Below are 17,761 nucleotides of genomic sequence, written 5' to 3' on the forward strand. Positions count from 1 at the left end.
GGCCGGTGACCGGGCGAGGCTTCCGAAGCCCCGGGACTGCGTCCGGATGGCACATGCGGAAAATCCGGTCGAAACCGGACCAGGCCGGTTGGTAGGCCGATCAGACCGGGCCTGGGGCCGGCCTGGCCGGTCATAGGGCCGGTCAGACCGGGTCTGGGGCCGGCCTGGCCTGTCTCCCCTCTTGCCTCTTCTTCCTCTTCCTTCTTCCTCTTCTTCTTCTTCTTCTTCTTCTTCTTCTTCTTCTTCTTCTTCTTCTTCTTCTTCTTCTTCCTTGCACCATGAATGGCTCCTCTTCCCTCCCCTTGCTTCCTTGCACCATGGATGTTCCTCCTCTCCGGTCCTCGATGACTCTCGTGCCTAATGACATATAACATACCGACATGAGGTAGCATTCCATCCAAGGTATTGACGAGGTCGAGTATCGAGAGGAAGGAGTTCACCTTGTCGCGTGTAGCGTGGGTTAGGGTTGAAGGTCCACTTGGTGGACTCCTTGGCCATGGTGTAGCGACGTCGGTGACCGGGGCTACATCACTATGTAAAGAGCAAGTGTTCATCAAGGGTGTCACAACACAAGCATGATCATTATCGTTAACATTGCAAGTAAGCGGGGAAAAAGTGAAGCTCTCATAGCATGGCATGGTCATGGTATCACACGCAATCAATTCCACATGATCAACTATGTTATCAAGCAAAGCATCGCATGGGAATATGAAAGTAGCATGTGATGTGGCAAATGTATCATCAAGATCATGCATGCACTCATAAATCATCATATCCACTAGTGGGATCATGGCATCATCAACACCTATGTTGTTACCTTTGTAGGCCGACTCATTTGAAGTAGGTGTTGTGGAAGTAGGAGGATCCATGTGGTCGACATGTCCATCTTGGAGCAAGCATGGTGAGATATCATCATCTTCATGCACCATGTACATCGTCTCCATGAGCGGGAACTCGTCCTCCGTGGAACCTAGTGCAACATAAGAAGACACAAACGAGGGAGAGGTTAATGTGTTAGCAAATGCGATGTCCTCCATGGACCTATCATCTACCTCTCTCAACTCACTTTGTGTATCACTCATGTCCTCCAAACGGAAGCACTCAAACTCACATATGGGGTGGAAGTCACTCAACTCACTATCACTCTCACTCAAGTGGGCTAAGTGGCTCTCATGCTCACATGGGATTGGTACCAACTCATCAATGAAGCATAGGGGAGTAGGCTCGACTTTCTCATCTCCATGCGCCTCCTTGGTTGAAGGGAAATTCCCATGCTCAACCATCTCAACTCCATGCGCCTCCATAGGTGAAGGGAGAATCCCATGGTCACCATGCTCAACTCCATCGCCTCCCAAGTCATCCTCCATCGGTGGCGCCGTAGTGGCGTGGAGAGCTAGGCTCGGATCCACATCATCCTTGCGATGGCCTTGGAGGTCTTCATCTTGAAGTGTGGGCACCGTAGGCTTCTTGGTAGCTTGGGCTTGTAGCTCGTCGAAGTAGAGCGTCTTGGCGCGTGACGTTGTGCATTGCCATGCCACGTGACCCTTGGCCTTGCACACCTCACATAGGAGATTGGGACATTCCCGTGGAGGGTGGCCTTGTTGCTTGCACTTGTAGCATCGGAGTCCATAGGCATGTGACGAGGTAGGGGCCATTGTGGTGGTGGCACAAGAGGGAGAAGTCGCCTTATGAGGAAGGTCTTCTTGATGTGCTCTCTCCATCCTTGGAGTGGTAGACACCCTATGATGGTGTTTTTCGTCTTCATGTCGAGGCTCTCGTCGTCGTGCTTCATCACCATGTCTTGATGAGTGTCGTCGAAGATCGTTGGGGGAAGTTGGTCGATGGCGATCATGAAGTGGCTTGTGGCGGCGAAACTCATGTGGTGACGTATGTCGATGTGGACCATGAGGTGGTAGTGGTCGACGACGATCATGAGATGGTGTGAGTCGATGACGGTCCTTGCCATGCCTAGATGATGGCTCATGTGACTTGGCATGTTGCTTGGGGCGCCTTGTGGAGCTTGTAGAAGAGTGTCGATGACGATCATGTTGGGGACGCTCTTGAAGCTCCATATGATGTCCTTGATGTCGATGATCTTGTGCATAAGCACTCTCATGGTGGCGCCTTGTGGAGCTCGGAGAAGTGTGTCGATGGCGATCATGTTGGGGACGCTCTTGATGCTCCATATGATGGTGCCATCTTGAAGGTCCTCTATCTTCATATGTAGCTCCATTGGCGACGTAGGTGTACTTGGGAGCATCGTCTTTGCTCATCGTGGAGCGTAGGTGAGGCTCCGCCATGGTGTCGATGTCGTACTCGTGGTGTTGCTCCACCATGTCGTCGATGTCGTACTCGTGGCGTTGCTCCATCATGTCGTCCATGAGTGGTGAGCCATTGTCGATGTAGAGCTCGTCGATGTCGTCCTCAAGGTGGTGCTCCACCATGTCGTCCATGCTGGAGGAGCCATTGTCGATGTAGAGCTCGTCGATGTCGTCCTCAAGGTGGTGCTCCACCATGTCGTCCATGCTTGAGGAGCCATTGTTGATGTAGAGCTCCTCGATGTCGGTCATGTCGGTTGATGAGGATCTAAGATCCCGGGAGTGGCCCGATCTCGCGGTTTGACCCCGAAAACCAAGGGGAGAGGTGGGAGAAGGCGAGGAACACGAAGAACACTAAGAACACCGAGACTCACGCACGCACACCAACCCAATACACCCGATGCTTACCTCCGTGGCACGATGGACCACGCCAATAGAATCTCCGAGGAAGAGGCACGCGGCAGAATTCCCGGAGAGAGATTGGGGTTGGAGAAGAAGAGCTTGATGAGGGAGAGAGAGTAACTTGTACTAGAATCTCACTCAACAAGATCCAAGTCAACAACCAAGGTGCCTTGATTACAGAGGGATGATAACCCTAGGGAGACTAAGCTCAAAGGTAGGTTTGAGTTCAAAACAAGTCTAAGGGGTAAAGGAGGGGTCCAGGCTACTTATATAGGCATACATGGCCAGCAAGGGCGAACAGGTACGCGAATGGATAACTTAGGCAGTTTGGTGGGTCATTCCCGTCAAACCCGGTTTGGGTCCGGTCTGACCGGGCCTATGACCGGGTGGTCCGGTCCTGGGTCCGGTCGACCGGGCGCCAACCGGGAATCTGCGAGGTTTCCGGTCTTCGTCCGGTACGATGGGGCTGCGCCCGGTTGGGCGCCCGGTTGACTGGGCCTGGGACCGGGTCATCCGGTTGTGGGGCCGGTCTGACCGGGTCCTGGACCGGCCAGCGTCCTTCTCTTCCTTGGAGTGCTTTGAGTGATGCGGGGTGGCCTTCGGTCACCTCCACACCAAGACCAACAAGTCCCCCAAGTGGACCGATGACACGAGCCCGAGTCAAGGCTCTACATGATGAGGTGAACTCGCTCCTCACCACCCTTGATCTTGGCACCCCTTTGGATGGATTGCTACCTCATGCCGACGTGCTATGTGTCATTAGGTACAAGGCGCATCAAGACCCCGGAGAGGAGGAGACGCCAAGGTCAAGGGAGGGAGAGAAGCAGCTGGACATGGAGATGATCATGAAGCCGAAGCCGACGTCGCTCGAAGCGCTCCAAGGAAGAGACGGACGCTGGCCGGTCCAGGACCCGGTCAGACCGGACCTACAACCGGACGCCCCGGTCACAGGCCCGGTCAACCGGGCGCAAACCGGCACAGCTCCCTCGTACCGGACGACGACCGGACCCAGGACCGGACTCTTCGCAGATTCCCGGTTTGCGCCCGGTCGACCGGACCCAGGACCGGACAGCCCGGTCACAGGCCCGGTGATGAGGTCTAAGACCCCGTGTGTGGCCCGATCTCGCGGTTGACCCGAAATCCAAAGGGGGAGGAGAGGGAGAGCGCGAAGAACACGATGAACATGAAGAACACGAGGAACTCACGCACGCACACCTACCCGATACAACCGATACTTACCCCCGTGGCTCGATGGACCACGCCGATAGAATCTCCTACGGAAGAGACCGCGGTAGAATTCCAAGGAGAGAGACCGGTGTTGGAGAAGGAGATCGGAGAGGGAGAGAGAGTGCTCGCACTAGAATCTCACTCACAGATCTAGATCAACAACAAGGGTTGCCTTGATTACAGAGGGATGAAACCCTAGGGAGACAAAGCTCATATCCATGTTTAAGCTATCATCTTGTCTAAGGGGTAAAGGAGGGGTCCTAGGTGCTTATATAGAGGTACAAGCCAGCTTCGGCCGAAAAGGTACGCAAGTGGATAACTTAGGCAGCTTGGGGAGTCATTCCCGTCGGATCCGGTTTGGGGCCGGTCAGACCGGGCCTGGGACCGGGTGGTCCGGTCCTGGGGCCGGTCGACCGGGCGGCAACCGGACAGTCCGGTCGTGGGGCCGGTCCAACCGGGTTCTGGGCCGGCCAGCCTTCTTCTCCTCTTTCCTTCTTCTTCTTCTTCTTCTTCTTCTTCTTCTTCTCCTTCTTCTTCTCTTCCTTGCACCATGATGAATGGCTCCTCTTCCCTTCCCTCGCTTACGTGCACCATGGGTGTTCCTCCTCTCCGGTCCTCGATGACTCTTGTACCTAATGACATATAACATGTCGACATGAGGTAGCATTCCATTCAAGGTATCTACGAGGTCGAGTATCGAGAGGAAGGAGTTCACCTTGTCGCTTGTAGCGTGGGTGAGGGTTGAAGGTCCACTTGGGGGACTCTTTGGCCATGGTGTAGCGTCGACGATAGGCGGGGTTGCACTTGATGGTCTTGGTGTAGCGACGTCGGTGACCGGGGCTACATCATCTCCCCCCCCTTGGGGAAGAGTCGTCCTCGACTCTTGTTCCTCCTCATCGAAGAGGTAGTCCATGACGGTTGTCCCATGTAGAGTTGGGTAGTCGCGGTCGAAGAAGAACTTGGAGAAAAACCACTTGCGAAGGGAAAGCTCCAAGAGACATTTGGCAAAAATGGGAACCAAAATAGTGTGGGTGTATCCAACATGTGGAAGGGCAAAAATTTGTGCATGTAAGAGTTGTATGGTGTCAAAAATGTGTGGTGTAGTATTGTCCCAAACAAGTGGAACAAACAAAAGGCAAGTATCGGCGGCAAAATTTGGGGCAAAATTGTTATGTGCAATGGCAAAGCGATGGAGACTTCGAACTTGGGAGAGTATGGTTGGCTTAAGCCGAGTATGAGTGTCCTCAAGTGTGAAAGAATCCATTGCAATTGCCAAAGATGAAATGAGAAATCCAAAGAAGAGCAACTTTTTGTGTGACATGTGGCACAAGATGCATAAGGTGTCTCTCACATGTATGACATGGTCCTTGAGATTGTCGGAGTGTATGATGAAAACATCAAGACATACAACAACCATTGTGCCAACAAGATGTGTCAAGATATGTTGCATAAGAAGCAAGAGAGGTGACGAGGAGTTGGACCAAACCGGAAACTCGACAAGGCAAGTCGGAAACACATGAGGGTGAAGGTTTGTGGGAACATACTCTTTGGTGTGATTCCCGCGGGTTAGGTCCTTGTTGGGGTAGCTCTCAATTGCGCGTTTCGTGAGCTCATGCTCCGTGGCGGTGGAAACGGTCGTCCGTGTACCTACACATGGAATGGGCAAAACAAAGAGCGTGTGTGCATGGTAGAGGAACACATCATCCATCATGATGGTCCAAGACTTGTGCACATCACCATGAGTGTCAAGCAAAATAGGATGAAATGCATGGCGATGGTGCAAATGGCATGAAGGTGCATTCATGGCATGTGGTAACTCATGATCATCAAAAATAGAGAAGGCTATGGGGGCCATCTCATGGACAATGAAATAAGCATTCTTGCATACCAAGCATAAGAAAGAGCAATTGTTCACAATCTTGGATGCAAGGATCATGGAATGGTGTAAACATTTGGGGCAAAGCATGTGGAACATGTTATCATTGTTGTCGCATTTACCCTATGTAAAGAGCAAGTGTTCATCAAGGGTGTCACAACACTAGCATGATCATAATCATTATCATTGCAAGCAAGCGGGGAAAATGTGAAGCTCTCATAGCATGGCATGGTCATTGTATCACAAGCAATCAATTTCACATGATCAACAATGTTATCAAGCAAAGCATCACATGGGAAAGTGAAAGTAGCATGTGAAGTAGCAAATGGATCATCGAGATCATGCATGCACTCATAAGTCATCATGTCCACTAGTGGGATCATGGCATCATCAACACCTATGTTGTTACCTTTGTAGGCCGACTCATTTGAGGTAGGTGTTGTGGAAGTAGGAGGATCCATGTGGTCGACATGTCCCTCTTGGAGCAAGCATGGTGAGATATCATCATGATGGGGACGCTCTTGATGCTCCACATGGTGTACTTGAAGTCGACGATCTTGTGCATAAGCACTCTCATGGTGGCGCCTTGTGGAGCTCGAAGAAGTGTGTCGATGACGCTCATGTTGGGGACGCTCTTGACGATCCATATGATGGTGCCCTCGTGGAGGTCCTCTATCCTCATATGTAGCTCCATTGGCCAAATAGGCGTACTTGGGAGCATCGTCGTTGCTCCATGTGTAGACTAGGTGAGGTTCCGCCATGGTGTCGATGTCGTAGGCGTGGCGTCGCTCCACCAAGTCGTCGATGTCGTACGCGTGGTGTTGCTCCGCCATGTCGTCGATGTCGTAGTCGTGGCGTTGCTCCACCATGTCGTCCATGCTTGAGGAGCTATTGTCGATGTAGAGCTCCTCGATGTCGGTCATGTCGGTGATGCTCGCGGAGCCAAAGTCGGTGTAGAGCTCCTCGATGTCGGTCATGTTGGCGATGCTCGCGGAGCCATAGTCGGTGTCGAGCTCCACATGTTCCTCCACATCCGCGGTGCTTGAGGAGGTGTCCTCCTCGGAGTGCTCCGTGTACTCCTCCGTATCCTCATCTTCGCTATCCATGTTAGCACGATGGTATGTATATGGTGTATGTTAGTGGAAGAACACTACCTCGCAATCTTACCGTGGTATGATAAGATCGGGGTGATCCAACAAACCGAGAGTTAGAACAATTGTATCGGGCACTCACACAAAGACACACGCAAAAGCTAGCAAATATGGTGGTAGGCGAGTGTTGTGGAAAGCCAAAAGACAAATCCAAGATCAAGTATGTTGTTAAAAGTGGGTAAAGTCCAAAAATCCAAATGTCAATGTGAAGATCACTATAAACACGGAAAAAGTTGTGGAACACACACACGAGATAAGCGGGGTTAGTGTAACCAAAAGTGAGCGGAAAAGTGTATGTATAAGTGCTCGGTGTCACACTAACACAAGGAGAGCCAAAGCTTTGGTTGCAAAGGAAGAGACAACAAGATTCACACGTGGCCTCTCTTCTCCTATCTCTCTTTGCTTAAAAGCTTTTTCTCTTTTGTATATGGCGGCACTTGCACTCGTTTGTATCTTTGGTGGCACGTGGACACTTTGTATGTATGGGGTATGGATGTATGGTGCTACTCGCACTCTTTTTGTGTTTTTGGGGCTTTTTGACGCACTATGTTAGCGTTAGCCTCGCTTTTGCTATCTTGCCACACGAGTGTTTGCTTGGGTGCCTTACTCAACACGACACACACACCTCACAATGCGGGGCCACGTGCAATGTCTCGCAACACTAAACAAGCAATGCTCGATGGGATAGATCGCAAAAGGAAGAGGGGTTACAAGGTGACCTGCAAGTTATACCTGCGATGATGGTGGTGGTGGTGGTGGTGGTGGTGGAGATCGCCGGAAGACGAGGTCGAAGGAGTGGCGTTGCGTCGCCCGGTCGGAGGCCCGGTTGGACCGGGTTCTGGACCGGCTTGCCCGGTTTGCCGCCCGGTTGACCGGGTGCTGGGCCGGCTCGGCCGGTCGTGGGCCCGGTTGACCGGCTGCTCAACCGGATTTCGCGGGATGAACTTTCTCTCTCCTGTTCTTCCCCAAACCAAATCCAAATCGACCAAAACGAAGGGAAACGATGGAATCGGAGGCTCAAAGTTGGGGAAATAGTAGATCAAGCACAACAACACCAGATCCACGGACCAAAACCACTCAAAACGCAACCAAATCACAGATCGGTCAAGAGGCAATTTAGGGCTATTTTTTTGGAAAATTTTCTAGGAACGAAATCGGGTGGGTGGGAGGTCAAATCCGCGGTAACCAAGAGCTGCTGATACCATATGATGAGGTCTAAGACCCCGTGTGTGGCCCGATCTCGCGGTTGACCCGAAATCCAAAGGGGGAGGAGAGGGAGAGCGCGAAGAACACGATGAACACGAAGAACACGAGGAACTCACGCACGCACACCTACCCGATACAACCGATACTTACCCCCGTGGCTCGATGGACCACGCCGATAGAATCTCCTACGGAAGAGACCGCGGTAGAATTCCAAGGAGAGAGACCGGTGTTGGAGAAGGAGATCGGAGAGGGAGAGAGAGTGCTCGCACTAGAATCTCACTAACAGATCTAGATCAACAACAAGGGTTGCCTTGATTACAGAGGGATGAAACCCTAGGGAGACAAAGCTCATATCCATGTTTAAGCTATCATCTTGTCTAAGGGGTAAAGGAGGGGTCCTAGGTGCTTATATAGAGGTACAAGCCAGCTTCGGCCGAAAAGGTACGCAAGTGGATAACTTAGGCAGCTTGGGGAGTCATTCCCGTCGGATCCGGTTTGGGGCCGGTCAGACCGGGCCTGGGACCGGGTGGTCCGTTCCTGGGGCCGGTCGACCGGGCGGCAACCGGACAGTCCGGTCGTGGGGCCGGTCCAACCGGGTTCTGGGCCGGCCAGCCTTCTTCTCCTCTTTCCTTCTTCTTCTTCTTCTTCTTCTTCTTCTTCTTCTTCTTCTTCTTCTTCTTCTTCTCCTTCTTCTTCTCTTCCTTGCACCATGATGAATGGCTCCTCTTCCCTTCCCTCGCTTACGTGCACCATGGGTGTTCCTCCTCTCCGGTCCTCGATGACTCTTGTACCTAATGACATATAACATGTCGACATGAGGTAGCATTCCATTCAAGGTATCTACGAGGTCGAGTTTCGAGAGGAAGGAGTTCACCTTGTCGCTTGTAGCGTGGGTGAGGGTTGAAGGTCCACTTGGGGGACTCTTTGGCCATGGTGTAGCGTCGACGATAGGCGGGGTTGCACTTGATGGTCTTGGTGTAGCGACGTCGGTGACCGGGGCTACATCACCCGGTCAGATCGGACCCAAACCGGATCTGACGGGAATGACCCACCAAACTGCCTTAACTTATCCATTCGCGTACCTGTTCGCCCTTGCTGGCCATGTGTGCCTATATAAGTAGCCTGGACCCCTCCTTTACCCTTTAGACTTGTTTTGAACTCAAACCTACCTTTGAGCTTAGTCTCCCTTGGGTATCATCCCTCTGTAATCAAGGCACCTTGGTTGTTGACTTTGATCTTGTTGAGTGAGATTCTAGTACAAGTTACTCTCTCTCCCTCATCAAGCTCTTCCTCTCCAACCCCAATCTCTCTCCGGGAATTCTGCCACGTGCCTCTTCCTCGGAGATTCTATTGGCGTGGTCCATCGAGCCACGGAGGTAAGCATCGGGTGTATCGGGTTGGTGTGCGTGCGTGAGTCTCGGTGTTCGTCGTGTTCTTCGTGTTCCTCATGTTCTCCCGCCTCTCCCCTTGGTTTTCGAAGTCAATCCGCGAGATCGGGCCACACACGGGGTCTTAGACCTCATCATATGGTATCAGCAGCTCTTGGTTACCGCGGATTTGACCCTCCACCCACCCGATTTCGTTCCTAGAAAAGTTTCCAAAAAAATCCCCAAAAATAGCCCCAATTTGCCTCTTGACCGATCTGTGATTTGGTTGCGTTTTGAGTGGTTTTGGTCCGTGGATCTGGTGTTGTTGTGCTTGATCTACTATTTTCCCAACTTTGAGCCTCCAATTCCATCATTTTCCCGTCGATTTGCTCTTTTGGTTTTGGTTTGGGGAAGAACAGGAGAGAGAAAGCTCCAAATCGTGAAACCCGGTTGCGAACCCGGTCAACCGGATCCGCGACCGGCCGAGCCAGCCCAGAACCCGGTCGACCGGGCGGCAACCGGACAATCCGGTCATCGGTCCGGTCCAACCGGCCCCCAGACCGGGCGCATCTTCGCGCCCTCCTTCGAGCTCGACTTCCGGCGATCTCCACCACCACCACCACCACCACCATCGCAGGTATAACTTGCAGCTTTCACCTTGTAACCCCTCTTCCTTTTGCGATCTATCCCATCAAGCATTGCTTGTCTAGTGTTGCGAGACATTGCACGTGGCCCCGCATTGTGAGGTGTGTGTGTCGTGTTGAGTAAGGCATCCAAGCAAACACTCGTGTGGCAAGATAGCAAAAGCGAGGCTAACGCTAACATAGTGCGTGAAAAAGCCCCAAAAAAACAAAAAGAGTGCGAGTAGCACCATACATCCATACATCCATACATCCATACATACAAAAGTGTCCAAGTGCCACCAAAGATACAAACGAGTGCAAGTGCCACCATATACAAAAGAGAAAAAGCTTTTAAGCAAAGAGAGATAGGAGAAGAGAGGCCGCGTGTGAATCTTGTTGTCTCTTCCTTTGCAACCGAAGCTTTGGCTCTCCTTGTGTTAGTGTGACACCGAGCACTTATACATACACTTTTCCGCTCACTTTTGGTTGCACTAACCCCGCTTATCTCGTGTGTGTGTTCCACAACTTTTTCCGTGTTTATAGTGATCTTCACATTGACATTTGGATTTTTGGACCTTACCCACTTTTAACAACATACTCGATCTTGGATTTGTCTTTTGGCTTTCCACAACACTCGCCTAACACCATATTTGCTAGCTTTTGCGTGTGGTTTTGCGTGTGTCCCTGATACACTTGATCTTACTTTTGACTTGGTGGATTGCCTCAATACTATCTTACCTTGGTAAGAGTGCGAGGTAGTCTCCTTCCACTAACATACACAACATAGTTCTTGTCTTTCCATCATGGATAGGAACGGAGATACCACAAGGGATGAAGAAATCCTCCGCAACACCGAGAGGTTGGCTACTCAATACAACCTATGGACGCAACGACAAGAGTTCAAGGAGCAACTCACCCTCTTCGAGACGCGCATTGATGAGCAATACGATGAGGTGGCTCACAACTTCTCCACCGTGAACCAAGACTTGGCTCTTCTTCGTGAAGCTACGGACAACTTGAATGGCCAAATGGCGGCCAATGATGCCAACATGGAGCGGCGCATGGATAGCGTCGAGCGCGCCATCACCAACTTGGGTCGTCATCGTCGACACCGCTCTACTTCATCATCCTCAAGCTCGCCACAAGATTACTACTCTCATGGTGGCCTTTCGTCCTCAAGCTCGTCCTCAAGGCATGAAGACCATCATCGACCTCATCGCCCACAAGCTCGTCATGAAGACTCTCGCTCCAACTCTAGGCGCGGAGAAATCCATCGCCATGCTCGCCCACATGAGCGTCCTCCACAAGACCAAGTCCTTCAACAAGATCGTCACCAAGCGGATCGCCATGCCCACCATGGGCGTGACGGCCAACCCCAAGACCAAGGTCCTCAAGATCCACCCCGACGAGACCTCCGGCGCCATCCTCGCCATGATCAACGTGGAAGAGGAGATCCACCACATGATCAAGATGAGAGGGCCAACAATGAGCCTCGTCAACAACCTCGACAAGATCTTCAACAACATCACCGTGAACCAAGTGAAGCTAGTGTTCAACTTCAACGCCGACCCAATGCTATGGTTGGTCGTGCAAGACTTCCTATCCCACCTCAAGCCGCAAGAGATGAAGGCATCCTTCCTCGCCGAAGAACCTTGGAGGATGAAGAGAACATGTTCGGAAGGCTCAAGTTCACCATGCCAAAGTTCAAGGGAGAAGAAGATGCCGAGGCGTACCTCTCATGGGCACTCAAGGTTGACAAGATATTCCGCATCCACAACTACTCCGGTGCCAAGAAGGTGGCCATGGCGTCTCTTGAGTTCGAGGACTATGCCATCACTTGGTGGGAGCAAGTCGTCACTCTTCGAGAAGAGAAGGGTGAACCTCCAATTGACACTTGGGAAGAGATGAAGAAAGAGATGCATGATCGCTTTGTTCCAACGCACTACATGACCGACCTCTTCAACAAGCTCCAAAAGTTGAAGCAAGGCACCAAGACCATTGAGGAGTTCTACAAGGAGATGGAGCTCACTATGATGCGAGCCAACATCCAAGAGTCCGAGGAACAAACCATTGCTCGTTTCTTCAATGGCCTCAATTACCCCATCAAGAGGATCGTCGAGTTCCAACCATACTCCAACATGGTTGAGTTGGTCCACCAAGCATCGAAGGCCGAGCGCCAAGTGATTGAGGACATCAAGTACTCCAAGGCCAAGACCTACTTCTCCTCCAAGCTCGCTACATCAACTCCTCCTACTACATCAACTCCTCATGCTACAAGTGCCAAGGCCGACGTGTCATCTACAACATCCAAGAAACCGACTATCCAAAGTCGCATGAAGCAAACGGTCTCCTCCACCGCCTCCTCTAAGGCATCCACGGGACCATCTAGTGTCACTTGCTTCAAGTGTGGCACCCAAGGTCACAAATCGTTTGAGTGCAAGAACACCAAGGTTATGATCACCATGGAGAATGGTGACATCGAGACGCTTGATGAGGATGATTATGAAGCACTTGTGCAAGCTGCCGTGGAAAGTGAAGAAGCTTATGAGCAAGAAAGTGGAGAAGATCCTCTCTTATGTGAGCATGACCCAAGTCCCTCACTTGTGGTCACTAGGGTGCTAACAACACAACCTCATGCTATGGAAGAACAACGGTGCAACATCTTCCAAACCCGTACCGGAATTGGTGGCAAGTCGATCAAGGTCATCATAGATGGTGGAAGTTGCCATAACCTTGCAAGCACCGAGTTGTGTGAGAAGCTCAACCTCACTCTCCGCAAGCATCCTCACCCTTACCATATCCAATGGTTGAGTGACAAGGGAAATGTCAAGATACAACATACCGTCACTGTCACCTTCAAGATTGGACCTTATGAGGACACTATTGAGTGTGACGTGGTACCCATGACGGTGTGCCACATGTTGCTTGGCCGCCCTTGGCAATATGACAAGAAGGCTATACATGATGGACTCTCCAACACATACACCTTCAAGGTCAACGACAAGAAGTTCGAGTTGCGCCCGATGACTCCTAGCCAAATCATCGCGGATAATGCGAAGGCTTTAGCGAGGGCACAACTCCGCACCCACCATAGTGAGATGAGAGGAGAGGGAGCGACCCACCACAAAGATAGTGAGCGCCACAAGCCATATATGAGTGAGTCCAAGAGTGTCCTTCTAGCCACCAAGAGTGAGTGGAGAGAGCTCCAAGAGAACCCATCCACCATATTGCACTATGTGCTCATATGCAAGGGACCCTCGTCGGCGACTAACGACTTAACCAACATTCCTCCGTCTTTGTTGTCTCTTTTGCAGGAATTTCAAGACGTCTTCCCCGACGAGCTCCCTCATGGACTACCACCACTCCGAGGCATAGAACACCGCATCGACCTCATACCCGGCGCTCCGCTTCCAAACCGTGCCGCCTACCGCACCAACCCCGAAGAGACAAAGGAGATCCAACGCCAAATTCAAGATCTCCTCGCCAAAGGGTATGTCCGCGAAAGCCTAAGCCCTTGTGCGGTTCCCGTGATTCTTGTGCCTAAACCGGATGAGACGCAACGGATGTGTATGGATTGTCGCCCCATCAATGCCATTACCGTCCGTTACCACCATCCCATTCCGCGTTTAGATGACATGCTTGATGAACTTAGTGGTGCCACGATCTTCTCTAAAGTCAATTTGCGTAGTGTTTACCATCAAATCCGCATGGCTATTGGTGATGAATGGAAAACGGCATTCAAGACCAAACTCGGTCTCTATGAATGGCTCGTTAGTCCTTTCGGTCTTTCCAATGCTCCATCTACTTTCATGCGCCTCATGAATCACATCTTGCGTCCTCTCATTGGCAAGAGTGTGGTTGTCTATTTCGATGATATTCTCATTTATAGCAAAAACCTCGAGGACCATGTGCAACATGCGAGAGAGGTCTTGTGCATCTTGCGTCATGAAAAGCTTTATGCTAACCTCCCCAAGTGCACCTTTGCTCAAAACTAATTGGTTTTCCTTGACTTTGTGGTTTCCGCTAATGGGATTGAAGTTGATTCTTCCAAGGTGGAGGCCATCCATAATTGGCCTACCCCTACAAATGTTGGCCAAGTCCGAAGTTTTCATGGACTTGCCGGTTTTTACCGCCGCTTTGTGAAAGATTTTAGCACCATTGCTTGCCCTTTGAATGAGCTTACCAAGAAGAATGTTCCGTTTGTTTGGGTCAAGGCCCAACAAAATGCTTTTGATGAGTTTAAGAAACGCCTTACCGAAGCTCCCCTTCTTGTTCTTCCAAATTTTGCAAAAACTTTTGAGATTGAGTGTGATGCAAGTGGGCTTGGTATTGGTGGTGTTCTTATGCAAGAGGGCAAACCCGTGGCATACTATAGTGAGAAGTTAGATGGCGCACGCCTCAACTATCCTATATATGACAAGGAGCTCTACGCTTTGGTTCGTGTTCTTGAAGTTTGGCAACACTATCTTTGGCCAAAAGAGTTTATCATTCATTCCGACCATGAGTCCTTGAAAAATTTGAAAAGCCAACACAACTTGAACAAACGACATGCAAAATGGGTGGAGTTCATTGAGTCCTTCCCATATGTGATCAAATACAAGAAGGGCAAGGACAATGTTGTGGCGGATGCTCTTTCCCGCAAAAACACCCTTTTGCTAACTCGTTTAGATTTTCATGTTTTGGGACTTGAAGAGATCAAAGAACTCTATCCTTCCGATTCTTTCTTTGCTCCGATATTTGAGAAGTGCTCCGTTGAACGAGGAGTGGATGATTTCTATTTGCATGATGGCTACTTGTTTAAAGCTAACAAGATTTGCAATCCCGAGTCTTCGCTTCGAAAATTGCTTTTGCAAGAGTCACATGGAGGTGGTCTTATGGGACACTTTGGTCGAGAGAAGACATATGCCATGCTCTCAACCCACTACTATTGGCCAAGAATGTACCGCGACGTGGAACGCCTTTGCCGCCGGTGCACTACATGCTTACAAGCTAAGTCTACCTCCAACCCCTATGGTCTTTACACTCCATTGCCTATTCCATATGCACCATGGACCGATATTAGCATGAATTTCGTTTTAGGCTTGCCTCGCACTAAGCATGGTCATGATTCTATATTCATGGTAGTGGATAGATTCTCTAAGATGGCTCATTTCATACCTTGCCATAAGAGCGACGATGCTTCACACATTGCTTCTTTGTTTTTCAGGGAAATTGTTCGCCTACATGGAGTACCGCAAAGCATTGTGTCGGATCGAGACGTCAAGTTCATGAGTTATCTTTGGAAGTCGCTCATGGCAAAGTTTGGAGTGAAGCTCTTATTCTCATCATCCTCGCACCCGCAAACGGACGGCCATACGGAAGTGGTCAATCGAAGCCTCTCCACCCTCCTACGCATCCTCGTGAAGAAGAACTTGAAGTCATGGGAGGAATGCCTTCCACACGCGGAGTTCGCCTACAACCGCGCCAAGCACTCGACTACATCAAGGAGTCCCTTCATGGTCGTCTACGGGTTTGAGCCGCTCACGGCACTCGACATACTCCCGCTCCCCCTTCATGAGCGGATCAACATGGATTTCGACAAGCGCACCGCCGCCGTGAAGAAACTTCATGAAGAAACAAGAGCTACCATTCAAGAACATGTGCGTCGTCAAGCTACCCGCCTCAACGCCAAGAAGAAGGAACGCATATTTCAAGAAGGCGACCTCGTTTGGATCCACCTCCGGAAGGAAAGATTCCCTCATGAACGCAACTCGAAGCTCAAGCCAAGAGGAGATGGTCCCTTCAAGGTCCTCAAACGCATCAACAACAACGCTTACGTCATCGACATCCCCACCTCCAAGTACTTGGTGAGCAACACATTCAACGTTTCGGACTTGTCGCCATATCATGAAGATGAGGAGGAACAAGAGTCGAGGACGACTCTTTCCCAAGGGGGGGGGGAGATGATGCGGGGTGGCCTTCGGTCACCTCCACACCAAGACCAACAAGTCCCCCAAGTGGACCGATGACACGAGCCCGAGTCAAGGCTCTACATGATGAGGTGAACTCGCTCCTCACCACCCTTGATCTTGGCACCCCTTTGGATGGATTGCTACCTCATGCCGACGTGCTATGTGTCATTAGGTACAAGGCGCATCACCCCGGAGAGGAGGAGACGCCAAGGTCAAGGGAGGGAGAGAAGCAGCTGGACATGGAGATGATCATGAAGCCGAAGCCGACGTCGCTCGAAGCGCTCCAAGGAAGAGACGGACGCTGGCCGGTCCAGGACACGGTCAGACCGGACCTACAACCGGACGCCCCGGTCACAGGCCCGGTCAACCGGGCGCAAACCGGCATAGCTCCCTCGTATCGGACGACGACCGGACCCAGGACCGGACTCTTCGCAGATTCCCGATTTGCACCCGGTCGACCGGACCCAGGACCGGACAGCCCGGTCACAGGCCCGGTCAGACCGGACCCAAACCGGATCTGACGGGAATGACCCACCAAACTGCCTTAACTTATCCATTCGCGTACCTGTTCGCCCTTGCTGGCCATGTGTGCCTATATAAGTAGCCTGGACCCCTCCTTTACCCTTTAGACTTGTTTTGAACTCAAACCTACCTTTGAGCTTAGTCTCCCTTGGGTATCATCCCTCTGTAATCAAGGCACCTTGGTTGTTGACTTTGATCTTGTTGAGTGAGATTCTAGTACAAGTTACTCTCTCTCCCTCATCAAGCTCTTCCTCTCCAACCCCAATCTCTCTCCGTGAATTCTGCCACGTGCCTCTTCCTCGGAGATTCTATTGGCGTGGTCCATCGAGCCACGGAGGTAAGCATCGGGTGTATCGGGTTGGTGTGCGTGCGTGAGTCTCGGTGTTCGTCGTGTTTTTCGTGTTCTTCACGTTCTCCCGCCTCTCCCATTGGTTTTCGAAGTCAATCCGCGAGATCGGGCCACACACGGGGTCTTAGACCTCATCATTGAGCGACGTCGGGTTCGGCTTCGTGATCATCTCCAAGTCCAGCTGCTCCTCTCCTTCCCTTGGCCATGGCGTGTCCTCCTCTCCGGGGTCTTGATGCGCCTTGTACCTAATGACACATAACACATCTGATGTAGCCCCGCCTATCGTCGACGCCACACCATGGCCAAGGAGTCCCCCAAGTGGACCAACAACACAAACCCCCGCCATATATGTCAAGGTGAACTCTTTCCTCTCTATGGTCGACCTCAACACCAACTTGAATGGTATGCTACCTCATGCCTATCATCATTGTGTCTATAGGTGCCGACATCGACAAGGACCAAGAGAGAAGGAACTCCCATGGTGCAAGGAAGAGAGAAGAAGAAGAAGGAAAGAAGAGAAGAAGGAAGAGGAAGAAGAGGCGGGAGGAAGAGGCCCAGCCTGGCCGGTCCAGGACCCGGTCAGACCGGACCCACAACCGGGTCATCCGGTCCCAGGCCCGGTCAACCGGGCGCCCAACCGGATTCCCTGCTTCGTACCAGAAGGCGACCGGAAACTTCGCAAGTTCCCGGTTGGCGCCCGGTCGACCGGACCCAGGACCGGACCACCCGGTCACATGCCCGGTCAGATCGGCCCCAAACTGGATTTCAC

The 17,761-nt window shown here is 51.5% G+C and overlaps 1 long non-coding RNA gene across 1 annotated transcript; it reads right to left on the minus strand.

Moving 5' to 3' along the window:
• Positions 1-266: 266 nt before the first annotated feature.
• On the minus strand, positions 267-13,109 carry LOC139830697 (uncharacterized). The gene is made up of 3 exons (XR_011743939.1): positions 13,052-13,109; positions 441-531; positions 267-357 (listed from the first exon to the last, which is right to left on the minus strand). It is a non-coding gene; the product is annotated as an uncharacterized lncRNA (long non-coding RNA).
• Between the last annotated feature and the right edge of the window lie 4,652 nt (positions 13,110-17,761).

Source organism: Lolium perenne, chromosome 1 (assembly GCF_019359855.2).
Source record: "Lolium perenne isolate Kyuss_39 chromosome 1, Kyuss_2.0, whole genome shotgun sequence".
In the NCBI taxonomy this organism is placed as follows: Eukaryota; Viridiplantae; Streptophyta; class Magnoliopsida; order Poales; family Poaceae; genus Lolium; species Lolium perenne.